The following is a 9,117-nucleotide window of genomic DNA, read 5'->3' as shown; positions in this document are numbered from 1 at the left end:
CCTACGTGTGGCAACATGATACACGTTACAGTGCAACATGTTACATGGTCATGCTGCATTTTTGGGTGTTCACCACCGAAAACCCTGTTTCTTTTTCTAAGAAACCATGGTTGCATCCCTGGCTGGAATTTATGAATTTTGAAGAATCAGAATTTTGTGACATGCTCAAGATTATGCGCAAAGCTTTTTTGAAATTTTGAACACTTTTGAACAGTCCCTCCCTGCATCCCCAACATCCTATTTCAACCGGAGATACGTTGAATTACAAGTTTCAGCTTTTGTGTTTGCAAATTATAATGTGTACATAAACACTACATTGCAACTCACAATACACCTATTGGTGCAGGATTTATTTATTTAAAGACTTTAAAGAAACTATATAGCCCTAAGTCATGTTTCTGTTCGATTTGTCCAGAAAAGTCATCTATACATGGTATACTGGAAAATGAGTTGCATGTGCAAGCATACACCCACGCAAATTAAATTAAAATGAAAACTGAATGACTTATGTCTGGTTGTTCTATATCTTATTTAGGTAATGTAGTCTATTTGTGTCTGATTCATCTAAATGTTCGGGCTATTTCTATCTCTTTTAGCTCTAAGTGGCAAATGCTTGCAATGTATCTTCTTTTGTAAGAGAAGACAAAAGGTGTTGTTGTTGCCAGAGGAGAATAGCGGGCATTGTCCTGACCTTCTATACGTGCAGGCATGGGTTACATCCCACTGAAGGCTCTTTTGTCCAGGCAATGGGATAGCTGGGCTGAGCCGAGGCTGGAGCAGGGGGAGGGATCTGGAGCTGGAGGTAGGAAAGGGATACGAGTCCCTGGCTCCAGGTAGGGTCATCCAGAACACCATGTGACACTGCGTAAACAAAGAAGAGCCCAGCCTTAGGCTAGGAAAGGATCGTTACACCTAGGAGAGACAGAGAGAGAGAGAGGGAAGCACTTGACAGAGTTTGTTTGTGTTCACCTTCTCCAAACCGCAGCTGCTGCTCTTTGTGTGAGTTTCCTGTGTGGTCCAGACAGCAGAGTACTGAGCTGGGATTTGTGGTTTAGGTGTGGTTAGGGATGCCATCAGGGGAGTAGCACAAAATATTTGTGATCTAACAAATCCCAAATATTTTGTGCTATTCCCCTATTCCCCCTATGCCATTGGGATTTGTTACATTTGGGTCAGCCCCCTCCCTCCCTTGATTCCCCTTGTAAATAAATGTAATTTACAGCCACTGAGCAGTATGGTCCCTTAGAGTCCAGGCACGGCAAACTCGACTAAATCAACTTAGACTACAACAACAGCTCGAACAGCAGGTTGGTCATTGAGCAACTGCTAGGAATACAGGATCAATGAGAGAGAGAGAGAGAGGGACAGGGAAAGGGAGAGAGAGAAAAAAATGGCTAACAGTCTGAAAGAAAAGGAGGGACACACTTCCTTCAACCACAAGCATGAGTACACACACACACACTATGCTGACCCTTATCTCCAGCCTGAGGGAGGGTCCCCGCATAGACATAGTCGCCACGGTTCTCCACGCCTCTTGATTACCGCTTTAGATCTCAGCAGGTGAAGGACAATGTTGTTCAGCATTGCGTGGGAAACCCAGCGTCTCCAGTCTTGCAGCACGTTTGCATTAGCTTATAGCATCCCGAGTTCAATCCTCTCTATCTCTCCGCACCGAAAACCCCTAAGGAAAATATACATGGGTTCATTATGCATATTTCGGACTCTGTGTGGAAACCTTTCCCTGAGGGATGAATGTATGTTGATCAGCTTTAACTATGTATGATGTGTGTGTGTGTGCATATGTGTGTGTGTGTGTGTGTGTGTGTGTACCTCTGTCGTTGAATGAGCCAGTGTTTGAAGCTGGCCATGTGAAATGCTATGTGGTACTGGTAACTGCAGTTCATTGTCTGCTTATGCTCTGATGGGATATTTTCCTAGTGAGTGAATGGGCCAAGATGTTAGGCTCTTCAGGCTTCTATTTTTTTTTGCCCACCGAACCAGACTGTGTGTGTATGAGTGATGCATTATGTGTGTTTTTGTGCATGTGTTGGTGTGTGTGTCTAGTGTTAAGAATTGGCTTGTCAGAAGTGAATGATCAGACTAATCAGGTGGAATGCAGCAGACAGCGGGATTAAGACACACTGAAGAGAGAAAGCCCAAATATAGCCAGGGTCAACACACACCTCACACCAGGGGAGAGCATGGGTCTGTGTGTGTTTGTGTGTGTGTTTATGTGTGTTTATGTGTGTGTGCTGTAGACCCAATGATCCCAGGTCAAGCCAAGGACAGCCTCAGTCTTGTGATGTCCCATGATAGGCCTTATTCCATCTAAATGCTTTACAGCATTATGACGTTTTTTAGTTTCGGGAAACCACGTGAGTCATCAACATCGCTGCACCTTTTTTTCCTTGAACACTCTGAAGAGCCTTATCAGATGGGAAAAGCAAACATGCAAATCAACAGCAGGCTTCACACTGACATCCTGTATTATCTGCCCTTTCAGTTGGACAGCCCATTTGATTGCACCGCCTGTTAACAAACAAACAGCTCTTTAAAAGACAAACCATTTTAGCAGCAGGCCTTAATAGCATTAACTATTAAGCAGAATGAGCAATTCTGGAATAGAGCCTGACACCTTGTTTACCTCCCATAACAATCAACCCATTTAACATAAATGAACCTTACAAGCTTAAACGGATAGAGCAGAGCAGAGGAGACAACAGCCAGCGTTTATCTCCTCCATCTATCCATTTAGTTATCCAATCACTGATAAATGTACATTCATGGACTCATTTACTTTGACAAATATTGATGTAGCTTTGGATTATAATGCTTTGGGATAAAAACAATCATCAATATTAATGGCCACTCTATTTGGAGATAATGCTTGGATTCATTACCATCCATTAATGTTTGTTTACCTCATTTGATTTGATTATAACCTCTACAATGGCATATCATGCACTCCTCAACATTGTTTATGTGAGGACTCTTGAAAGAGGAGAGGCTAATCGAACTGAAAGTCGAATACACCCTGTGAAAGTTAGCAATCTTAGCAGCTGTTATTTTCAATCAGTAGCATGCCATTGATATTCTCATGACACTGCCGGGGCCAACTTTTATCACATTACACGTCATGTTGTTATCATACACCTCATTACACTTGCAATCAGACTTGCACAGCATTGCCAAACGGTGTGAATCCAATTTTTTTTTCTTTTTCTCCTCGTTTCCCTCTTTCCCCCCAACGATTGTTTTTTTTTTGTCTTTCTCTCTTTCCTCTGCTCCTGTTCCTCCCTCCTTTCTTCTCTCTCGGCTGTCTCTCCAGAGCTGCTCTAATTAAACACGGGGTCGGTGGTGGTACAGAGTCTTCCAGCCGAGCAGAGGAGAAAGGCTCTAATTCCAGCTCTCAGGATGGAAGTCTGACACACAATGGCCCTGCCATCCTCTCTGCCCCCCATAGAGTCCCTACTGAAAGCCCTCTCCTCAGGCAGCTTTTTAATAGGCCTCCCCTCACCCAACACACACACACACACACACACACATGCATACACATGTATAAACACAGACGCCTGGGCACACGCACCTATGCAGCAACACACAAAACACACATATGCACGTAGCACACACACACACACACACACACGCACACACACACACACACACACACACACACACACACACACACACACAAGCCATTGACCCCCTGTGTGTGTGTCTCTGTCACTTTCTGCAGCTCACACAGCTTTGGGCTTTTTGAAGTGCTCCTAAGGCCAGACGACAGCCTTTTTACTTTCCACGTCACGCAGAGACATAACAGCTAAGCTCAGGCTATACCACTCTGACTAGCCAGTATTGTTAAGAATAACACTCAAGAGCGTACTGTCTGGGACTGAAGGTTCCCGACCATTTTCCCCACATGGTGTGTTTTTTAAGAGCCCTTTTGCATGACTCTTTAGCATGAAAATGTATGACGAAAGCAACCACTTCTGTCTGGACATAGATTTTCTTCCTTAGGTCTATAATTTATGAAAACAGCTGGATTTTATGATGTATGAGCAACTTCACTATTTTTACCCCCATTTGAGCTCAGTAACACCAATCACTACTTTTAGCTAGTATATATAGTGATGTAACTCACATGCTTTTATTTTGAAAACCTACTCTAAAAAGTCATACTTGTGCAACATATTTATACGATAGTTATTTGACAGTAAGGTTATTGCATAGAGAGTAGGGAGTAGTAATTGATATTGAAGGTTGACTATAACTACTACTGACGTATGCGTGTTATGGAATATATATAATTATCCTTCCAGAGTGGGATATCTTTTTAGAGAGATGTCAATGACTGAACGCGTCTATTAGGCTGTGTGTGTGGGTATGTGCTGTTGGAGGCGGTGGGGGGTGGAGGTGGGTGTGTGTGTGTGTGTGTGTGTGTGGGGGGGGGGGGGCACTAAGCTGTATCCTGTGAGTCCAGGCTATTGGATCGTCGCTGATGTGTTTTTGCCCTGAATGATAATTCTGCCTGTTGGAAAGACTGGGGGGTTGTTGTGCAACATTTTGGCAGTCCGCTCTTCCCTCCTTTTCGTGCCATCTTCTCCCCTCCGTCACTCGCGCCTCTTTTTCCTCCCTGCCTCCCTCCTTCAATCCATCCTTCTCTTTTCGGATTGGAGATGCGCCTTCACAACACAAAGAGACAGTGTTCAGTCAGGAGGGGAAAAGAGAGAGAGAGAAAGAGAGCGAGAGAAAGCTCATCTGCTCAGCTCTACGCCCATTACGTATTGATCAGGGTAGGGCAGAGAGGGCAAGTTGATGTTTGTATCTGTGTGGATGAGAGAGAGGGGGAGACAGAGGAAGAGAAAGCTGTCTGTTGTTTGGCCCTGTATTGCGGGCATCAGTGTGTTGATCTGATTTCTCCTCACTAATGAACAGGGTTGGTGGGGGATGGCTGTGGAACAGAGGCAGAAAATTAGGCAGCTGATACAGCAGCCTGCCTGTGAAATCTCTCTGTGCTGATGTGTATAGACCATAAGCCCATTGATCTGTAGGGAGAATTAATTTGCTCTGGCACTAATGCAGGAGGGAGCTAACTTCATGTTGTTAGCCAACGTCAGATCCAAGCTATGTTCAATTAAGCCCGGTAACAAAGGCAATGCACCGCACTCACAATTGTCCTGCACGATTTGATCCGTGGGACACACTTATATTTTAGTGTGTTTTGTAATTCATAGGCCTATATAAGTGCAGGTATGTGTTCTGATCAGCATTTTATGTCTGATTTTATAATTCAGGACCGAGCAGCAATTCAAAGGGCGCTATGTTTTGTGAAGTAATATGCATATTGGTCCACATGGTGTAAGCTTTTTATCATTATTACAGCATCCCACTCATCCAGCTACAGTATGTGCCCCGGGGCAGGCCTACACCAGAGGATGTTTATGTCTTTTTCTCTGTGTGTGAGTGTGTGTGTGTGTGTATATGTATCTTTGCGTCAGGGGCTTTCCCAGGCTTTGCAGGTGATGAGCGCTCTGTCGACTGAGATGTGTCTGTTCCCGTCACCCCTGGGGGATAGGGTGTGTGTCAGGGTGTGTCCCAGGGTGCGTGTCTGGGAAGATGTGATTTCCCAATGACAAAGCGCAGTAATAGCAGGCTAGGCTTTAGTCATAAAGCAATTGGGATAATCCACTGGTTTACCAACAAAGCTCCCAGAACACCCACACAGTGAAGGGCCTGAGTCAGGCTCCAGAGGGGGAGGATGAAGAGAGTGGAAAGAAAGACCGAGAGGAAGGCAAAAAAGGAAAAGAAGAAATAAAAAGCTGTGTTTTTTTTCCCAGACAAAGCAGTTTCAGAGTTATGTAGCTTCCAGCTGGACACTTTGTTCTGACAATCTTTACCTGAACACGTGACACCACCATACACAAGATTTGGACTCACTCTCAGGTGTTTACAGTCTCACTAAGTGAATGTGTGCCTGATAGACTGCTACTTGCCCCCCCTCTCCCCAACACACACACACACACACACACACACACACACACACACACACACCCTTGTGAGCAGATGAAAACCGACAGCTAAGCACCTTTACTTGCAGGTGTTGGAACATGGTTCTGTGCTGCAGCGCATCTTAAAGAACCACATTGGACAGATATTCATCTCACTCTCTCCTCCTCCTCCTGCTGTTACTCTGTTCTCATCTGCCTCTCTTCACCCTCTCTCTCTCTCTCTCTCTTTACCCCCCCCCCCCCCCCCTCTCTCTCCCCTCTCTCTCTCTTTCTCTACTTCCCATGAAATAAGGCTTGCTTTGCTGAATTCTTAAATCTTTTGTGGGGATAGGTAATGCTAGCTCATGTGTGCAATATTTACCTAATGAAACACTTAATAGTGCACAATGCTACCTTGAGGCATAATGCTACCTTGTTTGACTGCAAGAAAAAAACGGCAACAGACATTTTACATAAATAAAGCAATGCTAGCACTTCATATGCTGGAAATAGGTCTAAATATGAGGTATTGTTGACATCGTTCTAAATATTGAAAATTGTAAAACTTAATTTTGAACAAATACATACTTTGTCCATAAGGGCTTGTTTTATACTCTTAAAGTGAAGAAGAGAAATACGTGCATAAAAAATTTAAGAGCTCTTCAGACCAACATTTGAACTCTTAGGAGTTCAAATGTTATTTTTTTTGGTTGAAAAGTAACGGCAAAAATGATATGATAGTCAAAAAGTTTAGGCTATTGCATTACATAATTAGCTTTATTCAACATAAGTAAAATACCATTTTGTTAGTGGTGCTGAATTCAAGGAGAGCCCCTCTTTATCTGCAGCTCGCGGTAACACTAGAGACAAAAAAGATATCAAAATGTTCCTCCATGCTCCACTCACCAACAGCTCTGCTCAGTCAAAATCATTTATTCAATCCATTGTATATGTAAACATAGCAGCAAGGCATTATGAGTAAACAATGGCCTGTTTGACAGGATTATTTTGAGTTGACCATTTCAATAGGCATCTTTCTCTCTCACACATAACTAGATTGATTTATGCTTAATAATTACGTCACACTGCATCGTATTGCATCTAGACCAGGCTGAATCAAATGGTATTGAATTATAGGCTGGGTAAAATGTATCTTAAGTGCATTGAATCGTTGATTCGTATCAAGATGTGTATCGAACTGGTCTCAGAAGGAGAGGTGCACACCCTTGGATAATAGCTGTTGAATTTCACAGTAGTTATTTGAGGCTTGGTTGATGTCATCGGGGGGTGGGGGGGTATGTGCAGCGCCAGCAGGCAGCATTAGCTTGTTGACTTTGTGTCACACAGATAAATTAGTATATATATCGATGTATGTTGTAGAAAGCTTTTGTCTTATTTGTTTTTTGTCCTGATGAGTGGTCATGCATTTGACTTATTTTGTTTTTACTCATTTCTTGGCCTAACTACATAATATAATTTGTGGTCTTAGTGGACTCGCAGTAACCCATTTGTATCCAATTCCATGTTCCCCCTTAATAATAAGTCTTGCCTAATAATAACACACGGGTGGCAGCGCAGGCGCACGCAGTAAGGCATAATAAGAGGCTGTCTGTAAAAATGTCATTTTCTAGAAGTTATCTTGGAACACAGCAGCCATTCTTAGAGCCATTATATAATATACCAATAAAGCAAAATCTCTGTATTTCTCTCCCTCTCACAATCTTTCTTATTCTCTCTCTCTCTTTGGTGTCAATGCAGTTGATTGTAGAGCTTGGCTGAGCCTCAGTAAGGGAGAACTGGCAGAAATCCATTAATATGCCATGCTTTTTTTCCTCATTAAGCCTGTTTGTTTATGGTTTATCCACAACCCAAATATCTGTATCAACTCAAAAAGGCATAAGAAATGCTAGTCCCTTCCTGTCTGTACTTCCCATTCCCCTCATTTCAACAATCCCGTTCTCTTCCTTCCTTTCACTTGCCTGCCTTTTAAGTCACTCCTCAAAGCAGTGTGTGCCATTAACCAACTGTCAATGTAAGGGTGCTTGGCACATGGATTAGATTTTGATGGCTCTTGCCGTCTGTGGAGGCTAGAGCTCTTCTGCAAAGGCGTCAAAACTTTTTTTTTCAACCCAACTCAGAGAGATTTCGACTTCCTCCCTGTCATTTTATTACACTTTCAAATGAAGCATTACCCGGACACTCTGTCAGGTTTTAATGCATCAGAGAGAGAGCACATGTACTCGCTGAGGCCCACAAAGAACCTCTAAGCACCTGTCCATGACTGAGGCTTGTAAATGTAATTGCAGGCTTCACCTCCTGGCTTTTAAGAAAAGAGGACAGGAATGAGTACAGACTGATGATTTTCAGTCTAATCATCGCCCTTAAATCTCTGCAGAGATGCTGCAGAGAGTCCAGAGAGAGACGGACGAGATCACTCTCTGTGTTAGTATGTGTGTAGGTGTGTGTGCATACTTGCTAGAGCAGAATTTATGAGCGCATATTAATATGTACTTCCAATTTAAGCGGTTGAATTACATCTGCCTGCATCCAGATGAGTGACCTTGGTGTGCTCCACTTACGCTTAAGGCAGAGATGGTTTGTTTGAACATGAGCTTCCTCGGTCCCTTGAGCCCTGGAATACACACACACACACACACACACACACACACACACACATGCACGCACACTCATACACGTCCATATAACTGCATACGCATGCTTTTTCTCTGGAAACACTTGGTACTAGTAATGGGACTAAGTGTGGCCAGGCGGATGGACAAATGAATGAAAAGAAGCTACAGAATCACTGGCTGTGTTTGCTCTGCCTCCACTAATTCAAAGAGACCATCTGATAAATTGAGAGGATGGGATATACAACAGAATAGCAAGAGGCTCCTCTTTGTTGCGCCCCATTCTCAAACCAAATCACACCCCAACCCCCCCCCCCCCCCCAGAACACTAACCCAGAGGACAGAATGTTTCGTTTGTGTGTGTGTGAGTGTGCGTGAGAGAGAGACAGAGAGAGAGAGAGAGGAGGGGAGGGAAAGAGAGAGCTGGGTTGCTAGGAGGTGCGAGTTTTTGGGAGGTCCTGCTGAAAGCAAATGAAGGAGCACTTGTGTCAACAGTCTGA

This window comes from Centroberyx affinis, unplaced genomic scaffold (genome assembly GCF_046629955.1).
Source record: "Centroberyx affinis isolate AG114_WGS23_722 - 3 ecotype Tasmania unplaced genomic scaffold, CSIRO-AGI_Caff_v1 ptg000122l_1, whole genome shotgun sequence".
In the NCBI taxonomy this organism is placed as follows: domain Eukaryota; kingdom Metazoa; phylum Chordata; class Actinopteri; order Beryciformes; family Berycidae; genus Centroberyx; species Centroberyx affinis.
Note: the sequence above shows the minus strand (reverse complement) of the source record.